Source organism: Alligator mississippiensis, chromosome 3 (assembly GCF_030867095.1).
Source record: "Alligator mississippiensis isolate rAllMis1 chromosome 3, rAllMis1, whole genome shotgun sequence".
Lineage (NCBI taxonomy): Eukaryota > Metazoa > Chordata > Crocodylia > Alligatoridae > Alligator > Alligator mississippiensis.
In genome coordinates, this window is record NC_081826.1 from 112,922,319 (window position 1) to 112,943,409 (window position 21,091).

General features: G+C 43.5%; 1 long non-coding RNA gene across 1 annotated transcript; it reads left to right on the forward strand.

The window, feature by feature from the left end:
- The first annotated feature begins 265 nt into the window (after window positions 1-265).
- On the forward strand, window positions 266-19,342 carry LOC109283812 (uncharacterized). The gene is made up of 2 exons (XR_002091078.2): window positions 266-1,661; window positions 8,595-19,342. It is a non-coding gene; the product is annotated as an uncharacterized LOC109283812 (long non-coding RNA).
- Window positions 19,343-21,091: the final 1,749 nt, after the last annotated feature.

The following is a 21,091-nucleotide window of genomic DNA, read 5'->3' on the forward strand; positions in this document are numbered from 1 at the left end:
CAGGGGGAAGGAACAGCAGTGGCAAGGGCACAGCTGGAAGTTGCCTAGCTCTGGTGCAGTTTCTTGCTGCTAGCCTCAGTGTGGGCACAGACATAGGAAAAGTCCTCTGGCTCTGCAGGACAGATCCTGTAGCTCTGCAGAATACAGCCCCCTGGGCAGCATTACAACTCCAAGGAGGCATCGCAGCGTGAATGAAATGTTTTGTTCTGAATCGAAGTGTTTTATTCTCAGATTAAATGTTTCATTTTCTTTTTGATTTTCAGGTATTCTGGGTTTCGACAAAAACTAAAATGTTCTTGGGAAAACGGATGTTTCTTTCAATAAATAAATAAATAAATAAACCCCCCAGTTTTCCAGCCAAAACAGTTTTAACAGAACATTTTCAAACAGCCTTAATACGCATTGTAAATATTTACATCTGCTGAGAAATCATGAAGTACTTTTTCCTTTTCAAAAGACTTCTGAAAAGTTCACGTGCACTTTTTAAAAGGCCTCCAAAGCAATGAATCACTTGACATCTCTCTCTTTTGTAGGAAAGAGGCGATTTCCACTGAGGTACCTTATGCTTAAGTAAACTAAAAAAAGGTGCTGCCAACTATCTTTGTGGCCACCTGGCATTGCCACACTGAAAAAAAAGCAATAATGGAACCAGAACCTGGCCACTATATTCTTTGGTAAATGTATTATTGTACAAATACAGTGTGCTGCTTTTAAGTGCATAACTAGGGGACTGAAAAAAGGCTGTGCACTTATTGGGAACATGCAGGTACCAAATTCAATGTAAACTATGCTCATTAAGTACAGGAACAGCCTGCACTAAGCTTTTCAGAACTCATTAAGGCTCCTTACCTTGTGTCCTGGAGTGTCTTATACCTCTAATAGCAGCCTTAAAATTTATTTCTACTTAATTTCACAAATTATACCATTAAACAGAGCACAGCGACCTTACAAATTAAGTAGTGGGGCCAAAGAGTTGTTATGCACGTAAGCCATGTCTGTATTTAATACATATGCAAATAGAGTTTGTTACAATGTAAGCAGTAAACAAAGAATTGGGACAAGCATTGTGTTATGCCATTAAGTGAATTGTGCTCTTATCCAGTGAACGTGCAAGTGCAGTATATCATTAGACAGAGTCAGACTTTTAATCGCTTTGGAGCCATTTAGAACATTTAGTAGTAGAAGGAAAGAGGCAAACATTTCCGAACATTTTTTGGCTCAACTAACTCCAGCATTTGTAGATACAGCACTTAGACTTTTACTAATGTAAACATGTCAGGTCATTTAAACTGCAAATTATTTTTCACTGTTTGTAGTTTTGAAAAACTCTGACAGAAGGGTCTTCATCACAAAAGCTGGTCTTGCTGTTGAATCCATGTACGCCATGTAACATATTTTGAAAGGCTTTGCCTAACCTGACAGAAGGGGAAACAAAACTGGCATTTACTTCTTTAATTTCTCACACAGTTCCATCAGAAAAGTCATCTGGTGCTGATGTTTTCCCTGATGCTAATCTCCTAATAGTTTGTTCTCCCCCACTCTCTTACCAGGGTGATGGTTTGATCCAGTCTTTCTATGGATTTGTGCAATAAACTAGAAATGTTTCTAATCTGCAAAAGAAATGCCTACGCTGCTTCAGTGCCTTTTACTTTCAGAGGCTGGTGAGTTAATACTTGACAAAATGGAAAGGGAAAGTGTTGTTTGTCTCTTGCCTGGAGAGAAATCATTTGCTTCATAGAGATGATCTAGTGAAAACATCTGATCCTTTTGCTATGTTTTTCTTTTAATTGAAATGCAAAGATCTTATCTTTTTATTACCCCTATTGTGATAACTGCTCTGCTGGTTCCTCTCCTGGCTTAAGTACACAACTTGGAGAGTGGTTCATTTTTTCTCCCTCTTAGCCTTAATCATTTGCCTAACAACTGAATTGTGCTGAAGTGGTTCATATCCCTTCCAGTGCTGCAGTCTCCTTCTCATATGCCTGCGCTATATCTGTTTGTCTTTAGTTTCCATGCACAGACTGGGTTAGGGACTCTTTCTCTAATAACTGCCTGAGGTGCAGGAGACCACTTTATGAGAATTTAGTCACAGAAGCCTATGTTAAAATAACTTTAAATGAGAAATTTGCAGAGGAAGGGAAACATTGCATGTCAGACATATGCCCACTGTACCCTTAATTTAGTTTCATTGTGGCTTTGCATTACATCCAGTACTGGAAGGCACCATGTGGTGAAAGGATAGCCATGTGGATAAAGCACAAACATGTGACTCAGGAAATCTGGGTTTTATTCTGAACTCTACTATAGATATTGATGGGTAGGTCGCTGGACTTCTTGCGCCTCAGATTCCTTCACTGGTGCCCACTAGGGCACCTCAGATTCCTGCCTTAGTGGGTACCATTGGCTACCTCTCTCAAGTCCCTACATATAACATTGCTACAGCTATTGGAAGACACTCAGAGTGCAGAGTTTGGGAAATTCCAGATTCTTAGGATTCATAAGACTGCCAGCAATGTCAACTACTGAGTGAAAAAGTTGACCACTAATCCTGCCACCCTGTTTTCCCCCTCCTGAGAAGTGATAGCAACCAGAGAAACTTTCCCAGCCTTGACATGTCATAGCTCAGTCAATTCTGAAACATGCTCTTTGGAAGTGTGTAGTGTCTTACTGCCATGGGTGGTTGCTTCCCTCATTGTATCCCTCTCCCACCACTGCAGCCTTTCACCTAACCAGCTTTATAGTCATTGCCCTTTGTGATTCAGGCTCTCTCTGCTCTTTAGGTACTTAGAGAATCATAGAAACCGAGAATCATAGAAAATTAGGGTTGGAAGAGACCTCAGGAGGTCATCTAATCTAATCCCCTGCTCAATGCAGAATCATCCCTGGCTATATCTTCCCAGCCAAGGCTTTGTCTAGCTGGGTCTTAAAAACCTCCAAGGATGGAGATTCCACAACCTTTCTGGGTTCCAGTGCTTTACTACCCTCCTAGAAAAGCACTGGAAAGCCTAGTACTTCTAGCATGTTCCAGTGCTTTACTACCCTCCTACTGAGAAAGTTTTTTCTGATATCCATCTTAAACTTCCCTTGCTGCAACTTGAAACCATTGCTCTTTGTTCTGTCATCTCCCACCACTAAGAACAGTCTAGCTACATCTTCTTTGTAATCACCCTTCAGATAGTTGAAGGCTACTATTAAATCCCCTCTCATTCTTCTCTTCGTCAGACTAAATAAGCCCAGTTCCCTTAGCCTCTTCTCATAAGTCATGCTCCCCAACCCCCTTACCGTTTTCATTGCCCTCTGCTGGACTCTCTCTAATTTGTCCACATCCTTTCTGTAGTGGGAGACCCAAAACTGGACACAGTAATCCAGGTATGGTCTCACCAATGCTGAATAGAGGGGAAGGATCACATCCCTTGATCTGCTGACAATGCTCCTACTAATACAGCCGAGTATCCAATTAGCTTTCTTCACAACAAGGGCACACTGTTAACTCAGATTCAGTTTATTGTCCACTGTTACCCCCAGGTCCTTTTCTGCAGAGCTGCTGCTTCACCAGTTGGTCTCCAGCCTGGTGCATGGGATTGCTCATCCTAAATACAGGATTTTGCACTTGTCTTTATTAAACCTCATGAGATTTCTCTTGGTCCAATTCTCCAATCTGTTGAGGTTTCTGAATCCTAACCCTAACCTTCAGCATATTTACTACACCCCCCAGCTTGATATCATCCGTGAACTTGCTGAGGGTGCACTCCATCCCATCTTCCAGGTTGCTGATGAAGACATTGAACAAAAGCGGCCCCAGGACCAAGCCCTAGGGCACTTCACTTGATACTGGTTGCCAACTAGACATCAAGCTACTGATTACTACCCTGTGAGCCAAATGATCCAGCCAGTTTTCTATCCACCTTACAGTCCATTCATTCGACCAGTACTTCCTTAGCTTGCTTGCAAGAATGTTGTGGGAGACCATATCAAAAGTCTTGTTAAAGTCAAGATATATCACATCTACTGCTTTCCCCACATCCATAGAGTGAGTCATCTCATCATAGAAGGCAATCAGGTTGGTCAGGCATGAACATCCCCCTAGTGAATCCATGCTGACTGTTCCTAATCACCTTCTTTTCCTCCAAGTGCTTAGAAATGGATTCCTTGAGGACCTGCTTTGTGATTTTTCCAGGGACTGAGGTGAGGCTGACCAATCTGTAACTTCCCAGATCCTCCTTCTCTTTCTTAAAGATGGGAACTGTATTTGGCATTTTCCAATCATCTGGGGCCTCTCCTAGTCTTCCTGAGTTTTCAAAGATAATGGCCAGCAGCTCTGCAGTCGCACTGGCCAACTCCCTCTGCACCCTCAGGTGCATTGAATCCAGCCCCATGAACCTGTACACATCCAGCTTTTCTTAATAGTCCCTAACTTGTTCTTTCACCAGTGAGGGCTGCTCACCTTCTCCCCAAGCTGTGCTGCCAGATGCAGTAATCTGGGAGCTGACCCTGCCTGTGAAGACTGAGGTAAGAAAAGCATTGAGTAATTCAGGCTTTTCCACATCATCTGTCACTAAGTTGCATCCCCCATTCACTAAGGGACCTACACTTTCCCTGATCTTCCTCTTGTTGCTGACATACTTGTAGAAACCCTTCTTGTTACCTTCCACATCCCTTGCTAGCTGCAACTCAAATTGTGCTTTGGCCTTCCTGATTTCATTGCTGCATGCTCAACCAGTATTCTTATACTCCTCCCTAGTCATTTGTCCAAGTTGCCACTTCTTATAAGCTTCCTTTTTGTGTTTTAGCTCACTGATGAGTTCCCTGCTCAGTCAAGCTGGTCTTCTGCCATACTTGCTAATCTTCCTGTGCATTGGGATAGTTTGTTCCTGAGCCCTCAGAAAGACTTCTTTAAAATACAGCCAGCTCTCTTGGACTCCCCTCCCACACAGACTAGCCTCCCAGGGGATCCTGTCCATCAGTTCCCCGAGTGAGGGAATTTCTAACCACCACCACCCATTGCTTCCTCTTGGTGGCAGTGGTCTCAGTCCTCCCAACCTTGAAGATACCTGACCTGGCTTCTTCCACCAACAGAATGTGCTCCTCCTCCTCTCTTGCTAGGGTTCCATATTTGTTCATCAGGCAAACTGCTGCAAGTGGAGCTGAACACTACTGTTTGCTGCCAGAGGTCACAAGCTTCCAGCTTGCACCTTCCTAGGACTCCATGTCCTCTTTCTTCTCTAGTGCCACCTCTGGCGGTCCTTTCTCCACAGTCCTAGAAGTCTCCTCCAGCATAGAAGTCTTCATGGCGGAGGATGCTTAGGAGCTTTGCCACCTTCTCAGGTCATTCTTTTGCCTGCACCCTGAGGAACACCAGCAGGAAGCACCACTCACATTGCAGGCACTCCCCCACCTGGCTGTCACTGGAAGGAACTCCTCAATGAATTCTTTGCCTCAGTGTTCCTAAGCAAGGGGCACGACAAGTCTCTCACTGGGGTTGTAGAGAGGCAGCAGCAAGGCGCCAGACTACCATGCGAAGACCCTGAGATGGTGCAGAGTCACTTGGAAGAACTAGATGCCTTTAAGTCGGCAGGCCCGGATGAGCTCCATCCGAGGGTGCTGAAGGCACTGGCCGACATCATTGCAGAGCCACTGGCGGGAATATTTGAACGCTTGTGGCACACGGGCAAAGTCCTGGAGGACTGGAAAAGGGCCAATGTGGTCCCCATCTTCAAGAAGGGGAGGAAGGAGGACCTGGGCAACTATAGGCCAGTCAGTCTCACCTCCATCCTTGGCAAAATCTTTGAAAAAATTATCAAGGCTCACATTTGTGAGAGCCCAGCAGGACAAATTATGCTGAGGGGAAACCAGCACGGGTTCGTAGCAGGCAGATCATGCCTGACTAATCTAGTCTCTTTTTATGACCAAGTTACGAAACACCTGGACACAGGAGGAGGGGTTGATGTTGTGTACTTAGACTTCAGGAAAGCCTTCGATACGGTATCCCACCCCATACTGGTGAACAAGTTAAGAGGCTGTGACTTGGATGACTACACAGTCCGGTGGGTGGCGAATTGGCTGGAGGGCCGCACCCAGAGATTCGTAGTGGATGGGTCGGTTTCGAACTGGAAGGGTGTGGGCAGTGGGGTCCCGCAGGGCTTGGTCCTTGGACCAATACTCTTTAATGTCTTCATCAGTGACTTGGACGAGGGAGTGAAATGTACTCTGTCCAAGTTTGCGGATGACACAAAGCTATGGGGAGAAGTGGGCACGCCAGAGGGCAGGGAACAGCTGCAAGCAGACCTGGACAGGTTGGACAAGTGGGCAGAAAACAACAGAATGCAGTTCAACAAGGAGAAACGCAAAGTGCTGCACCTAGGAAGGAAAAATGTCCAGCACACCTACAGCCTAGGGAATGACCTGCTGGGTGGCACGGAAGTGGAAAGGGATGTTCATCTTGGAGTCCACTAGGACTCCAAGATGAACATGAGCCGGCAGTGTGACGAAGCCATCAGAAAAGCCAATGGCACTTTATCGTGCATCAGCAGATGCATGACGAATAGGTCCAAGGAGGTGATACTTCCCCTCTATCGGGCACTGGTCAGACCGCAGTTGGAGTACTGCGTGCAATTCTGGGCGCCACACTTCAAGAGGGATGCAGATAACCTGGAGAGGGTCCAGAGAAGGGCCACTCGTATGGTCAAGGGCCTGCAGACCAAGCCCTACGAGGAGAGACTAGAGAAACTGGACCTTTTCAGCCTCCGCAAGAGAAGGTTGAGAGGCGACCTTGTGCCTGCCTATAAGTTCATCACAGGGGCACAGAAGGGAATTGGTGAGTTTTTATTTGCCAAGGCACCCCCCGGGGGTTACAAGAAATAATGGCCACAAGCTAGCAGAGAACAGATTTAGACTGGACATTAGGAAGAACTTCTTCACAGTTCGAGTGGCCAAGGTCTGGAACGGGCTCCCAAGGGAGGTGGTGCTCTCCCCTACCCTGGGGGGTCTTCAAGAGGAGGTTAGATAGGCGTCTAGCTGGGGTCATCTAGACCCAGCACTCTTTCCTGCCTATGCAGGGGGTCGGACTCGATGATCTATTGAGGTCCCTTCCGACCCTAACATCTATGAATCTATGAACCTACAAGCTGCAGTCTCCACAGTGCCGAACTAAGATCTGGGTGGAAGCTACGATGGCGAGTGGTCCTGCCAGGACAGACATGTGATAGGTGCGAGTAGAGGAAGAACTGGCAGTGGCAGTGACTGGCATTGCGACATCCTCCAGCCATTTCTCTGGGTCTCTTAATCTGCCACCTCTCTCTTCCTGCTCCTCTTTCCAAGCAGACCTTCCCTAGCAAACTCCCAAGTAAGATGGCTTGTTCATTGCTCCTTGTTCCCAAAAGGTTCCCTTTTCCCTGCTTCCCCTCACCAAGCTTACAGTGAAGGAGGTGAAAGAGAGTTTCCAGGCATACTCCCTAGTGAACTACCTCTCACGCAGGACTCTAGTTAAGAAAGGGGCTTAGGTATTGGTCTTACTCCTGAGTTTTAGCTACTTGCATTCAATATATGTAGTTTAACTACTCTTAATTAAAGAAAGAGCTTACCTTAAAGGCTCCCCTTCAAAGAGGAGGTAGCAAACTGACCTGCAAACTGACCTGTGAACTGTTTGCAAACTTCCCTGTTTGCTGCCCCTGTCTGCTCCTCTTCTTTCTTCCTCCTTTGCTGCTTCTTCCTCTTATGTCAATAGTTCCTTCCTCTTACAACTTCAGCCCCACAGATCCTCACTGACTAAAAATAATCCCCAAACCTAAATCATTTTAGAATAAAAATAACATAAAAAACTAGTACATAGTAAACAGGTGGTGCCTAGATGTGTGCCTTGCCTGCATTTCAATCAATTTGCTTTTATCTCATACCCTCTTCCACATTCTGTGTCTGTTTTTATGTTTTAGATTACACACATTTTGAGGTAGGTTCTGTTGTCTTATGTTTCCATAATAGTACTAAGCACCCAATAGTGATGAGGCCTTTGGGCTCCAGTGAAATATATGTAAGAATCATCTATAAAATTGCTGCTAAAATATTTCCCTACTTGATGGATTTTGTAAAGCTTAATTCCTTGCAGATTGTGGAATGCTGTGTGTGGTCTTTGTATCATCAAATTGCATTCTCTTTCTTTTGTAGGGACACTGCATCTTTAAACATCTAATAGACGATGTATCAGAGAGAATAGCCATTCTGTCATTATAATGACTACGGCCTGTTTCTGAGAAATGTGTTCACTGTGTTTTTGTTTAGAGTCTTTTTTTTTAGGTTTTTTTCCATAGTCTATAATAAAAACAATTCTGGCTGAAGGCATGCGGTTGCTCCCTGTGTATGAAAGAAGGTAATCTCAGTTATTCCATATCTGGCCGACAAGGAGAGGTGTCCAGAAGGAAAATTCTCTTTATAAACACGAATGAAATTTTTTGCAGTTGTCTGGCACAGATAAATACCAGATTCTAGTTCTGCTACTAATATTTACCAAATGCCCCCAGTAGGAAGTCTAAAACTGGCAGCCAATTTAAGACTGTCATGTTGGTAAGTAAAATGTATTTCTCTTCTTTTATGTGCTGAAGTGTACACTCCCCACTCCATGTAGGCTGAAGCTGAAGGCACTAGGATCTGATCACAGTCTTCAGAGACCCTCTTAAATGTGAAGCTGGCCTTTACAGGAGGGGAAAGGTAAGTGTAGCCCTTATGTTTTGGATATGGTGCCTTTTTGTTACACTGTCAGCAATGCTGAGTGCTGTATATTTTTTATTTTCAGCTGACTTACTGTGTCCATTGAGACTGCTGGACACGGGTCCATCAATTTAAAAACAAAAATTGTAGTAGCAAAAATAGGCAAATATCCATTACTAAAAGAACACCTCTAACATCACAGTTAAAACTCTGAGTACCTGCCATAAGCAATGCCAGCCCAGCACTTAGAGTTTTTATAGTCAATGGTTCGATATAAAGTTCCAAAGTTAAAGCCCTGGAATGCCAACTTCCAGTCTTTTATATTCAAATCTGAGGTCTGTTACCAAATACATTCCAGCAAACCTGAGCTAGTGGGATAGTTCGTAAAGAGAGAAGCCACAAGAAATCCAATTTCAAGTGTTCAAAAATCATGAGTGGGTGCATCTACATGAGATGCTAACTGGGCAGTAGCTTACTAACACTGCACAGTAGTGTACTGGGCAAAAACCAAACTAATCCACTACTGTGCAGTAGTAGTAGGCTACCGCACTGGTGCTACTGCGTAGTAGCATAAGTTACTGAGCCTCGATTTAGTGCTTGGTTAACCAAGTACTGAACTTAATGTGCAGTAACTACAACGCATTAATGAACATGTAGATGTGCCCAGTCAGACACGGTTCCCACCAACGCTCAAGAGATTTATCTTAAAATGGTGACATTTTAAAATATACTGAATTTAGGGTTATTTCATGACCATAAGCCTTTAGAGCTCATGTTCTCAAGCTTTTTTCTGCAACTACAGAGGCTTAGACACTTGCTTGTGTTTAAACAAAAGGTACGATCTGTTAACAAAGGAGCTATAATTTGAAGAAAAAAACAAAATATCACATAACTTAATAAAGTAGCGCAGTTGGGAACTCTGAATTCTGTCTTCAGCAGCTTGTCTACACAATTTTTTGTACTGATTTAACTAAATAAGTACTCCCTTCTATTGTGGACCCATTTTTTACCAGTAAAAAGGTGTTTATATGGGCATACTTGCTTCAGTAAAATTTCAAAGCAGTGTGCAAGGATATAACTGTTAACTACCCTTGGTATTAATATAGCCTTACCTAATCTGTTCTGTATTGCAAACTAACCTGAATGAAAATTACTTTTTAAATGTGTCAGCAGGCAGTCTCTGTCACTAGCAATTGAAAGCCTGCTAGCAGCAGTGAAAAGCAGGATTGCAAAGTAGCATGTGCAATGACAAATCAATGAAATTAACATAAATAGAACCTGGGGTTGAAAGTGTTCTAGGTATGTGTGCTAATGTAGAAACTGAAGACCTAATTTTGGAAGCCACTTCCCTAAACTCAAAAGGCACTTGATATCTGATAATCTATACAGCCTTTGCAATGTAACTTGGGGTCTTTGGATCTCTCCAGAAATAGTTTGTAAGGGGATTGTAAATTGATCAAATGTATAATCTAGATAGACTCTAAAATCAGAGCTGAAATGCATTTCTGAGAAATAGTTTACTGTGACAGCACCTCAGTGTCTGCAACAGCATCAGAGTTCCTTGTTGAGTTTGGGATTATTATAGACAACTTGTCTTTGAGAGGAGATTACTATATCCTTGTTTTCAAAATGGAAAAAGGCATCACTGTTTTTAATTTGCTGTCCAACTGCATTGCCACACGCACAAGACACGTACACACACAGTACAAACACAGAGGCTGAAAACTGAAATCTTACACTGCCATCCTGTGGTGAAAGGTAAAAAAATACTACGTTGTCTAACTCATGGGAATCGTCTTTAGGAAATGTTAGCATTGGACCAGTTTGGAGGCCTGGGGGCAGACTTATCAAGAGCTCTGTATTGAAACAATGATAATGAAAATCAATTTCCTATTCTCTGTAAGATTAGAATAAGGAATGTTATGAAATGAGGAAGATTGACTTTGTATTACTAAGAAGAAATCCCAGCCAGAGCCTTTCTATGTCTTTGCTGGAATCTAAGCCGTGCTAGCTCAAGTGTGGTTTTTACAGAGTTTTATCCTACAGGCAGGAAAGTTTTTCCATGAAAAAAATAACAAAAAACATTTACAGTTTGATAAAAACCTTCATTCCACACTTCAGGAAAACTATGCTAGAACCTGGATGTCAACAACCATCATGCAAAACACCACAAGTCATTTGTGATCTGTGTATAGGGTGGGAGGTCCTAAGGACATATCTTGCCAATATAAATCCAGAGCAACTCAACTGACTTTTGCAATTACCTCACATTTTATACCCGTATAACTGAGAACAGACTGTAGCCTTCTCATGTAATGGATTCACTTAATCTTGCCTCTACAGTTGCACATAAAATCTGCTAGGGACCTTCCAAAACACCTGCCTCACAGAGAGCACATTTTTAAAAAAAACAGAGAGAGAATTGCTAGGGCATTATTTTAATTCTGAGAAGAGCTAAATTAATTCAGACATGGAATGGTGATGGGACTGAGACTCAATAGAAGGCAGTGGGAGCTGACTTTATTATTATTCTGTAAGATCAGGTCCTAATGGCAATTTTTAGGATAGGAGATTTTTTTTTTCCGCTAATGAAAAAATACAGTAGAGTCTACTTTGTAAATATGTCATAAATTCCTGTTCACTGGATAAATGGATTGTTTTCCAATGAATCACTGCTGGGCTTAAAAAAAAAAAAAGGAACAAGCCAACCAAAAGGGCATGAAGTCAGCCAAAAGGGGAAAGAGAGAAAAAGAGCTGTCATGTAAACAGTGTGCAAAATATGCAATAAAAAAGTAAAATGTTTACCAGAATGTCTGGTTCATAATTGAATTTTGCCTAGGGACAGCTCTAATGCGTGCTCTGATACTTCAGGCCTGATTTTTAACTAAAGCTTTTAGACCATAATTTAATGGTTCAGAAAAAAGTGTGGATTTATCATAGTGAACAGACTGCCTGAAGATTTACTTTCTTCTCTTGCAAACTGTGACTTATAGGCATTTTTCCAACCAACATATGAATAACATATGCATTTATTTATGTACCTTTGACACTGTATGCCAGGACTGACTTCCCAGTCCCTACCATGTCTCCTTTAAAAGCACTGGTTCTATAAAACATGTAGAAAGCTAGACATCCCCAGCTGTGCTCTACTGCAGGAGCTATAGATAGCTGGCAGATAGCAATGGAGAGAATCCAGAATAAAGCTACTAAGGAGCAGTAGCAAAACTACTTCATATTATGGCCCCAAGTTAATAGGATGGGTCCAGATTTTTCCCGTGTTCAGGGTATGATGCAAAACTCACATCTTCAAAAAAAGTTCTCCAAAAAAATGGAATGCAAGCTAGCAACATTCAAGTGTGAAACAAAAATGTATGGCAAAAACAAGAGAAGGGAAGGGTTTTAATCCCATTTTAGACACCTGACTGTGATTCTGTGTGCATGCTTCTAACTCCTTAACAAACAAAAGATGGTTTGATCACTCTTGTTTTTTCACAGTTTGATGGCTCAGTTAGGCTGTCACCATCTGATTTAAGCCCTGCTTTTCTTCTCTCCGGCGTGCTGTGCAAATCTCTTCTTTGCTCTGGCTGCGTCAGTTTCCCTCTAGGTTCTGCTTCTCTCGGCGGGCCCATACAGCCCCTCTTCCCAGTCAGTCTTTGCCAACCATTCCATGGGGTATCCCCTGCTCAGTCCCGGCTCTACGGGCTTGCTGGGACAACCCACACTACCCTGCTGTCCACAGTTACTTATCATTCTGGGAGGGCAGAGATGATCCTTGCTTGTGGCTCGCCTGGGTCTAGACAACTTACAGGGGTTCATATGCCTGGCCTCTCACCTCTGCTGGTCTTCCCAGCTCCCGGTCCCACTGAGCGGACCCTGTTCCAGGAGATGCCGAATGCCATGCTTTTCTTTAGCGTCCTCCTTTAAACTGCCCAGTCTTCCTTCCAGCCCAATCAGGGCAGGCTTCCTGGGGCATGTGTTCTTATGCCCTGAGGGGCCTGCCTGTTTCCTGAGTTTTCTCCAGACCTTTTCTCCAGCACACCAGGGATGTGCTGCTCTCCCAGACCTGCTGGATAAGTTTCCTGTAGGTACAGCTGGCTCTGGAGGTATAGCAGGGGCTTGGCCTTAGCTCCTGCTACAGTGCCTTTTCATTCCAAGATGTTTCGTTGCTTGTCTTCAGCTTGACCCATCATATCTGTGCAGATGAAACAGCACCATATTTTTATCTTTATGGACCACTTCAAATTTGACCTTAAAAACTTCCTGTTCAAAGAAATAAATGAGTAGGGTCAAAACCCACTTGCCTCTTTCCTTTTTTAATGCTTTCTTTTGCTTTAATTACTGTTTCGTGCTGTTTTCTCTTTGTGTTTAAAAAGGAGTAGTTTTGTTTAATATTTTTGCATGTTTGTTTCCATCTGTAGAGCGCTCTGTGGCATTCTGGGTGGAAGAGGCTATCGCCAACTGTATTTTATCTGATTCAGACTTTTCAAGAAATCCAGTTGTGCCATCTTGTGGGGATAGAAAACAGCACAAGTTGCTGGGTCTAGTTACGTTGCTGCCATCTACCTGTCTTGAACATGATTTCAGAAACAAAAATTTCTTTATTTCAGAGTCTGGAGAGTTCAGTGGTTTATGGACAAATCCCGTTGTTAAGTAACTGAATCCTTCATACAAACTTAATACAAGGTCTATTTCTTTCTGTAAGGCTACCAACTGACACAGGTTTTGCTGTGGGATCAGCTCTGCTGGGATATGGCCTAGAACAGCTGATCCAATTGATTGGTAGGTACAGGCATTGCCCAGGGTTGTTGTCTCACAGGATCAGGCCCCTGCCACTCCTGGGGCTTCAGGGACCCGATCCCATATGTCGTCAAGGGCAGAGTGGGGAATCTCATGGGGTTCCCTTGCTCTTCAGTGTGAAAGGCACACACCAAAATCTTCTGTTCAGAGGGGCTGAAGAGCATGGGCTGCAGAGATCATGCCATAACTGAACAGACAGCCATTGCAATAAGGCAGCACAAGCTATTGATATGAATTGTTGTGCTCCCATCTTAGAACATTTGGGACACAACAAGGAACAGGGGCATCTATTTGGTCATGTTTATACTACCATAAACATTTTTCTGGTGTGACAAGGGCAACATCTGTCTGCCTAAAGCATTTCACTTAGGAGAAGTACACAAGAGACAGAATGCAGAAAGTTCCTGTGTCCCCCTAGTGCTGCTAACAATGGTGGAATTAAAGATGTTTTATCACAGGGGTGCTCAACCTCTGGCCAGCAGGCCAGATCCAGCCCCACAGTACCATGTCATCTGGCCCATGGGGCTTTCCATGGGCCTGGAAATTTGGCAGTGTGGAAACAGTGGCATTGCTCCCTTACTACCAAATCTTCTGACCCATGTGGAGCCATAGGCCCTGCGTGCTGGATTCAGAATCTGAACCCAGGACACAGAGCTAGGGGGGTGTGAGGCAGCTCTGGGCCCACAGGGCCTAATCCTGCTGTGGGGAGTTGGGAGGAGGTGCAGCACTGGGTCCTTGGCACGCAACCCCAGTGTGTGGGGGCAGGAGGGGTGGTGCTGGGCCCTTGGACCCAATCCCAGCATGTGCGAGGAGGGGAGATATACCAGGCCCCCAGGACCCAACCCTGGTGCATGGGGCAAGGATGGTGCTGGGCCCCAGAGCCTGATACTGCCTATGGACAGGCCTCATTGTTATTCATCTGGCCTGTCAACAGCTTTCTCTCAAACTGTGGTCAACCTACATAATGTTGTTACTGGAGCCTGTATCTTGAGCTGCATGTGTTCCTTTCTCCCAAGTGAGGGGAGGAGAAGATGCTGAGTCAATTTTCTTCTTGCTATAAAGAAAAAGGTGCTAAGTCATATACCCCTCCCACCAGCCCACCCACTAAAGGGAGAGGAAAGACAGTGAGTCATGCATTTGATTTATGCACTTCAAAGAAATATGAATTTGTAAGGTCTAGCTAGATCTTAGCAGGTTGATATGCACAGCCTGAGGAGGCTAATGAGATTGCTTTCTGAGTAAAAACTACTTCCATGAGGGTTTGCAAGATCATGACTTTAAGGACTACACTGGAAATTAGCTGTAGCTAGTCTTAGGTAGATGTACCGGAGTCAGTCTCCAGTGTGGATGCACTACACCTGGTCTGATGTGACAGACTTATGTAGCTGGACCATTGCAAAAATAAACCAGGGGTAGAGAAGGCCCATTTGGGACATTGTAAATGCTAACATCTTCTTTTGTTTTCAAGTTTTCATAAAAGAAAAACAATGATCAAGAAGCCAAACTAGTCTGTTAGAATTCTGCTAGAGAGTTTTGCCAGGGATGACTCTGGCCCAAGGAAATTAAATACAGGAAACTATGAGAACACAGCATGAAGACTGCATTTTAAACACAAAACGTGAGGCAATGTAAAAGTCACTGACATAGTACATATGTAATGTCTGATTATTAGTTATGATGTTATTAAGAGTTCATTTATTTTCCCTTTGAAAGCAGTAACAAAACTCCTGATGACTTCAGTATGAGTGGGATTGGGTCTCAGATGTACATTTTGTTATGTACAATGCGCCAAATTAATTCCAGAGTCTGCACCTGTAAAAGCCAGCACAAACCTTAGCTGAAGAAAGCCTGCCAGTAGCACAGGAGACATTGAAGGAGTGGAAGGCTTCTTCACCTTGATCTTCACAGGGTGCTCACAGCCAGTTACCACTGCCTGAATTTCAGATGACTGCAAATGGATAAAGGCTGAAGTGTGACTTTTGAAGTGCCCTTGATTGTAATTAAAGCTGCCTTCCTTTAATGGAAATCCCAAGGAAAGGAATGAGTAATGTTACCCTATACTGGTGATTCTCTGCCAGAATGCCATGGGACACTGGGGTGTTGTGAGAGTCTTGAGCAATATTAACACTGTTAGATGTTCAGATATCTACACACGATTCACAAGGTAAACCCAGAGATTTCAAACAGGAATCCATAGTGTCATTTCTGTTCTGTTGTGGTCTGAGTTCTTTGCAACAGAATAATTGCTCTGTTGTTTTCCTATAGTCAAAAAAACAAGTAAAGGCTAAAAGTTGGCATTTTCTGAGGGATGCCTGGAGTTTAAAAAGGTTGAGAACCATTGCCACATGCCCTCTCTCAGGGTGACTCATGCCAGCTGAGATCAGACTGTCCCAGTGAGTTGGGCCAACACACAATTGTGCATATGAATGGAGTAATACTACTATGAGGACTGTAATTGTTGAATGTTCTGTTGGTTTTGTTCAGATATTTTAAATAGCCCAATAAATGGTCAGGTGCTAAACCACTGTGAAATAATATATAAACAACAACAACTACCTCCCTAGAATTAGTACAGTGAAGACATGACAGACTTATACAGTGGCGCTCGCCCCATCTAGACAGGAAGAGACAGCCACCCTAAGGAAGCAGAATTTAAGAAAAAACCTGAGCTTAATTAAAGATATAATACTTCCAGGATTCTAAGGTGTATTCATTTTATGGGATGAGGGGTTGATTAAACAAGTTAAAAACTATAAATAGTTTCCTTCTAACAAATCAATTACACTTAATTCCTTTATTCCTCCTCAAAACTCAACTGTCACTTTCAAAATGTGTTTCTTCATATGGCTGTACCTACCAGCCCAGTTTTTTCATGCCACAGTTATACAAAGCTGATATCTGGAGCATATGCTTTTGTTCAAGCAATGCAGTTAAATATGTGGGTGTGGTTAAATTCTGATGTCCTTTTCTAAGGAAAAACTGGGGAAAACATCTGCTTCTTGATGCAAACCATCTGCTATTACCAGACATAAAGTCAGGCATTTTAACACAGTCTACTGCTTAGAATTACACTTGCTTAACAGAACAGAATGACAGATTCCCATCAAAACGATCTCATCTCACACCAGCTCAGGGCTTTTCCCTTGCACCTATTTGGGATTGATCAGTGCAATTATTTTGTAAAGGTCTTTGTCAGTGAATTCAAAATTACCAGAAACCATAATAATTATTATTATTTAGGATTCAACTGTTAATCTCCCAGCTGAGATGCTGCCTCAGCTCTGCACAGTTACAGGTGCAGAAAAAGTCACAAATTTATGTTTTGTTCAGTTGTATGTCTGTGTGGGGGTGGAAACAAAAGGCTGCTGAGCTTAGCATTATTGTTAAGAATTAGCAACATCATAATACTTAGCAAGAGTGAGGGAGGTTCTTTTTATCTTACTGGGAATCTCTCTTTCCCAGTAGAATAATACTTCTATTTCTAGCCCTTCAAGTCCACAAGGTATCAGACTTTAAAGTCATTACGTTTTTACATCCACAAAACCTGTCACTTATTAAAGACTGTATCTTGCTCATCCTGGGCATGTGTAATGGTTTGGATGTGGGAATCATGGGTAGAAGTAAGAGTGTTGCAATGAATCAACTTTAAAACAAATGGAAGCTGTTTGGAACGTTAGGGAGAAATTAGTTGTGAGGGAAGATGCAAGAGACAACCACTTGTGAAATATTCATTCATTGCATAGTTCTGCCATTTTGTTAAATTCATCTCACCTCCATGAGGATACCATTATAATGGACTACAAAGGTCTAACTGAGATGATTGTTTAATGCAGATGGAGCAGAATTACACTCAGTGAATTTGGAGATAATCTGAATGGTTTCTTGAAGAAGATGATTGCCTAATAAAGGTTACTGCTTGTGGCTGAAACACAAAATATTATGGCCTGAACATGGAGCTGGTCTCTGGTCTCCACTTCTATCTAGCAGCTGTTTCTCCAGTTGGGTCTTAGAGGTGGTTTTCCTCCCCTCTTTCCCTGCCCCCCCCTCCCCCGCCTACTTCTCTCCATGGGGCAGAGGGCTTTACAGTAGCTCTCTATTCCCTAGCATGCCTTACTGAAAATTTCCCAGGAATTTCCTGAGCTGTTTCCCCTCATTCTGGGGTTGTCTCTCTCCTTCCTTCGAGCTCTTTGGCCTACCCATTGCTAGGGTTCCTTTTTCTGCTCCCTCGGGTGCAAGCTGAAGCTCACAACTTCTGCTGAAGTCAATAGGAGCTCTGTTTAAATGCAAGGATTACACATGCACTGAGTGGTGCTCTGAAAAATCAGTTCTGCGTAGGAATCTACCCAACTCACAGAGGCAGCCAGCCAACCTCACCTCACCGCAGATTACAAGGTCAGCCTCCCTCTTTGTGGGCTTATTGCAGTGGGCCCCTCCCACACCTCTGATTGGCCAAGGGGCCCACATGGCTTTGCCCCTTGCTGCTGATTGGTTGCAAGGACTGTCCGCCATATGGCCCTGCCCTTCACCACTGATTGGCCAAAAGAGCTGTCCGATAGGTGAGGGGGGGGGGTGTCTCTCAGCCAATCAGCAGTGAGGGCAGGGGTGGCAGCCATCTTGGGCTCCGCTTCATGCTGGTAGCCCCCTTCCTCCCTTCCCCACTGGGGGGCTGTGCAGCTTCTGGGCCTCATTGGCCATGAAGACCGCTGGCTCCCTCTGGAAAGCCAGCATTTTATTTTCAGTAAGTTTTTTCTCTTTTTTTTTCATAGATTTCATTAACATTGCCTGATTTTGCAGACAATGCTGGATTTCATGATTTCCACTAAACTGTGATTTAAGCCACTACTTGTGTGTCATAAATTGGGCATCCTATACGTTGTAAAGGTGCAGGGCACAGAAAAACAAATGGTCCTATCTCCTTTCAGTCTGGTAGCTATAGTACACACCCAGAACTAGGCTAAAAAATAATTATTAAGACTGCAAAATCAAGCACCAGAAATTTGAAAATGCAAACCTGAAGATTGTCTGTACAGCATTTATTTACCTTCTTGCATGTAATTCAGCATGCAGAATGGATGGGTGCTCACTTAGAAGGCAGCAATTATTTTGTTTTAGCTTTGTTCAATATGTGGCCCTAGTGCAGCATTTATTGTACATTATTCAAACCCTGCATTGAAGGGTGCAGTCTCCAGGGGCAGTGGCATAACAAGCCGAGTTGGTACCTGGGGAAAACCCTGTGGGAGAGTGGGGAAGCCAGGGGGGCATGCAGTTCTGAGAGCAGGAGGCCATGATGGACCCAAGGGGTGCAGTGGTGTAGTCACAAGCCACTTTGACTCCCTCCAAAGTTTAAAACCAACTGCCTGCAATGACAGCAGAAGCATTTCTATTTGGGCAGCAGTGAGGGAATCAACTGACTTCATAGTTTATTATAATCTACCAGATTCCTTCTAAACTCTTCTTTCCACAGGTGTTAATGACTTGTCTCTCATTTTTAAAGATCTTGATGTTCAGTTAATAAAGCTATCCTTTCTTCTGCAATTCTGTAAGCTCTTTTTAATGCTAGTTAAATGCATTAAATCAGATGTGGAAATAACTTTGGGTGAAGCATCAGATGCACTGTCAAGATACTCAAGAAGACTAGGTTTTGTTTTATGAATCTGAAAAAGAGATGTCCATTTAATCCTAATGATGGCAGGACTAATCAAACAACTTTTAATTATTTTTTGCCCAATGTGTTGTAGTTCTTTATATACATAATATGTAATATAGCAAATGAATGCACAGTCTAATAAGTTTGTATTTTGTCTTTGCTCCAACTTAAACTGAATAATACAGCCCTAGTCCCTTACTTATTAGTAAAGCTTTTGTTTCTTTTCCACTTGATAAAAATAGGCATTGTGTTATATGTGAAGAATGATGATGCACCATACAAGAGGTGTTCACCCCCAGCTGTGAGCCAGCTTGCAGTGCTATATCATCAAGCCTGTGCGGCTCCCCATGGATCTGGAAAATTGACAGTGGGGGATGGGGTGGTAGTAGTCCCCTGCTGCCAAATTTTCAGACTCACAGGGCACCCAATCTCAGCACATAGGGCTGTGCGGTCGGGGTGCAGTACCAGGTCCTGGGCTCAATCCTGGTGTGGGGGAGGGGGCAGGAGGGAGCAGTGTTGAGCTCCTGGAACCCAATCCCAGCATGGGAGGGAGTAGCATTGGGTCTCTGAGACCCAATCCTGGCACATGGGGAGCAGAAGGAGGCAGTGCCAGGCCCCATGACTGGACCCACGCCACTCATGTAGCCTGCAGGGCTAAAAGGATGAGCACTACTGCATCATACCATCTTCACCTCCCCTTTTCACAATTCTAGATCTGCCCATGGAGGAGGCACACAGGTTCTGACAGTGGAGGTGGGGGGCAACAGCTTTACCTAGATTGATGAACAGCAATCTCAAATGTTGGAATACACAACTCTAGAGCAGTGCCAAAATTGCCCCCCCAACTCACAACCCCACCCTCACAGAATACACCCCCTGGCAGAATTACCATGCTGGGACTCCAAAATAGTCTCAGCAGAGCTGCTGCTTTCAGGTGTTCTCTGCCCTCCCTGGTTCTTGCTCTTCTCTGTTTTGGAGTCCTAGCATGGCAATGCTGCCAGGGTGGTAGAGTGCGATTCCAGCGTCCCTCCAAATTTGGTGCTTGCAGCAGGCCACCACTAGTTACAGTACTGCCCAGGGGAGTTCTTCCAGTCTTGTATTCCTAGCTCCCTCACTGTAAAAATGTGTGCATTATTTCTAGTCTGAATTTGTTTTCAACCTGCCCTCTTGCTCTTGTTCAGTTTTTGTTATATCAGACTGATAACCCTCTGTTATCAAATTTCTGTTCCCAAATAGGTTATGGATCAAAACTGGGATCAGTGATATGACACCATAAGCATCTTCTGATAAACTAAATAGATTAAGTCTTTCACTAAAAGGAATGTTTTCCAATCTGTGATTGTTTTCATGGTACTCCTCTGAACCAATTCCAAGTCTTCAACATCCTTTGGAAATGTATTCCTCACAGCATTCTAGTAGTGGATGCAACACTGCTAAATGCTGAGGTAATAAATTGGAGAAATGGTCCAAAATCAACAAAATGAAATTTAACAAGGACAAGTGCAAAGTCCTGTACTTGGTATGGAACAATTGCACGAACAAATACCCTTATTATTTGGCTGTTGATTAATGGTTTATGCTGTGTTCTGTGGGGCAAGTTTGTCCAGAGAAAAGAAGCCTGTATTATATGAACTGTCAATCCACTACAAGGTCTAATATAAAATTCTACTCTGTTGGGAGTGACACTTTTTGATTTAGGAAATGGTCATCTGGAATTCATAGAAATACCCAGGTTCATATTATTACTGGTATCATGAGACCTCCAGCATAGGTCACTCAGACTAAAGACCCCCATGATAAGGCATCGTTTTCCTACCCTTTACAGATGGGTATTTAAGGAGCCAGACAGCATGTCCCCAAGTGTGACTGGGTAGTCTGGAGCAGATGCCAACTATCACCTGATCTTATATGTTCAAAAATTAATCCATAACTGTCCGAGATCATTTG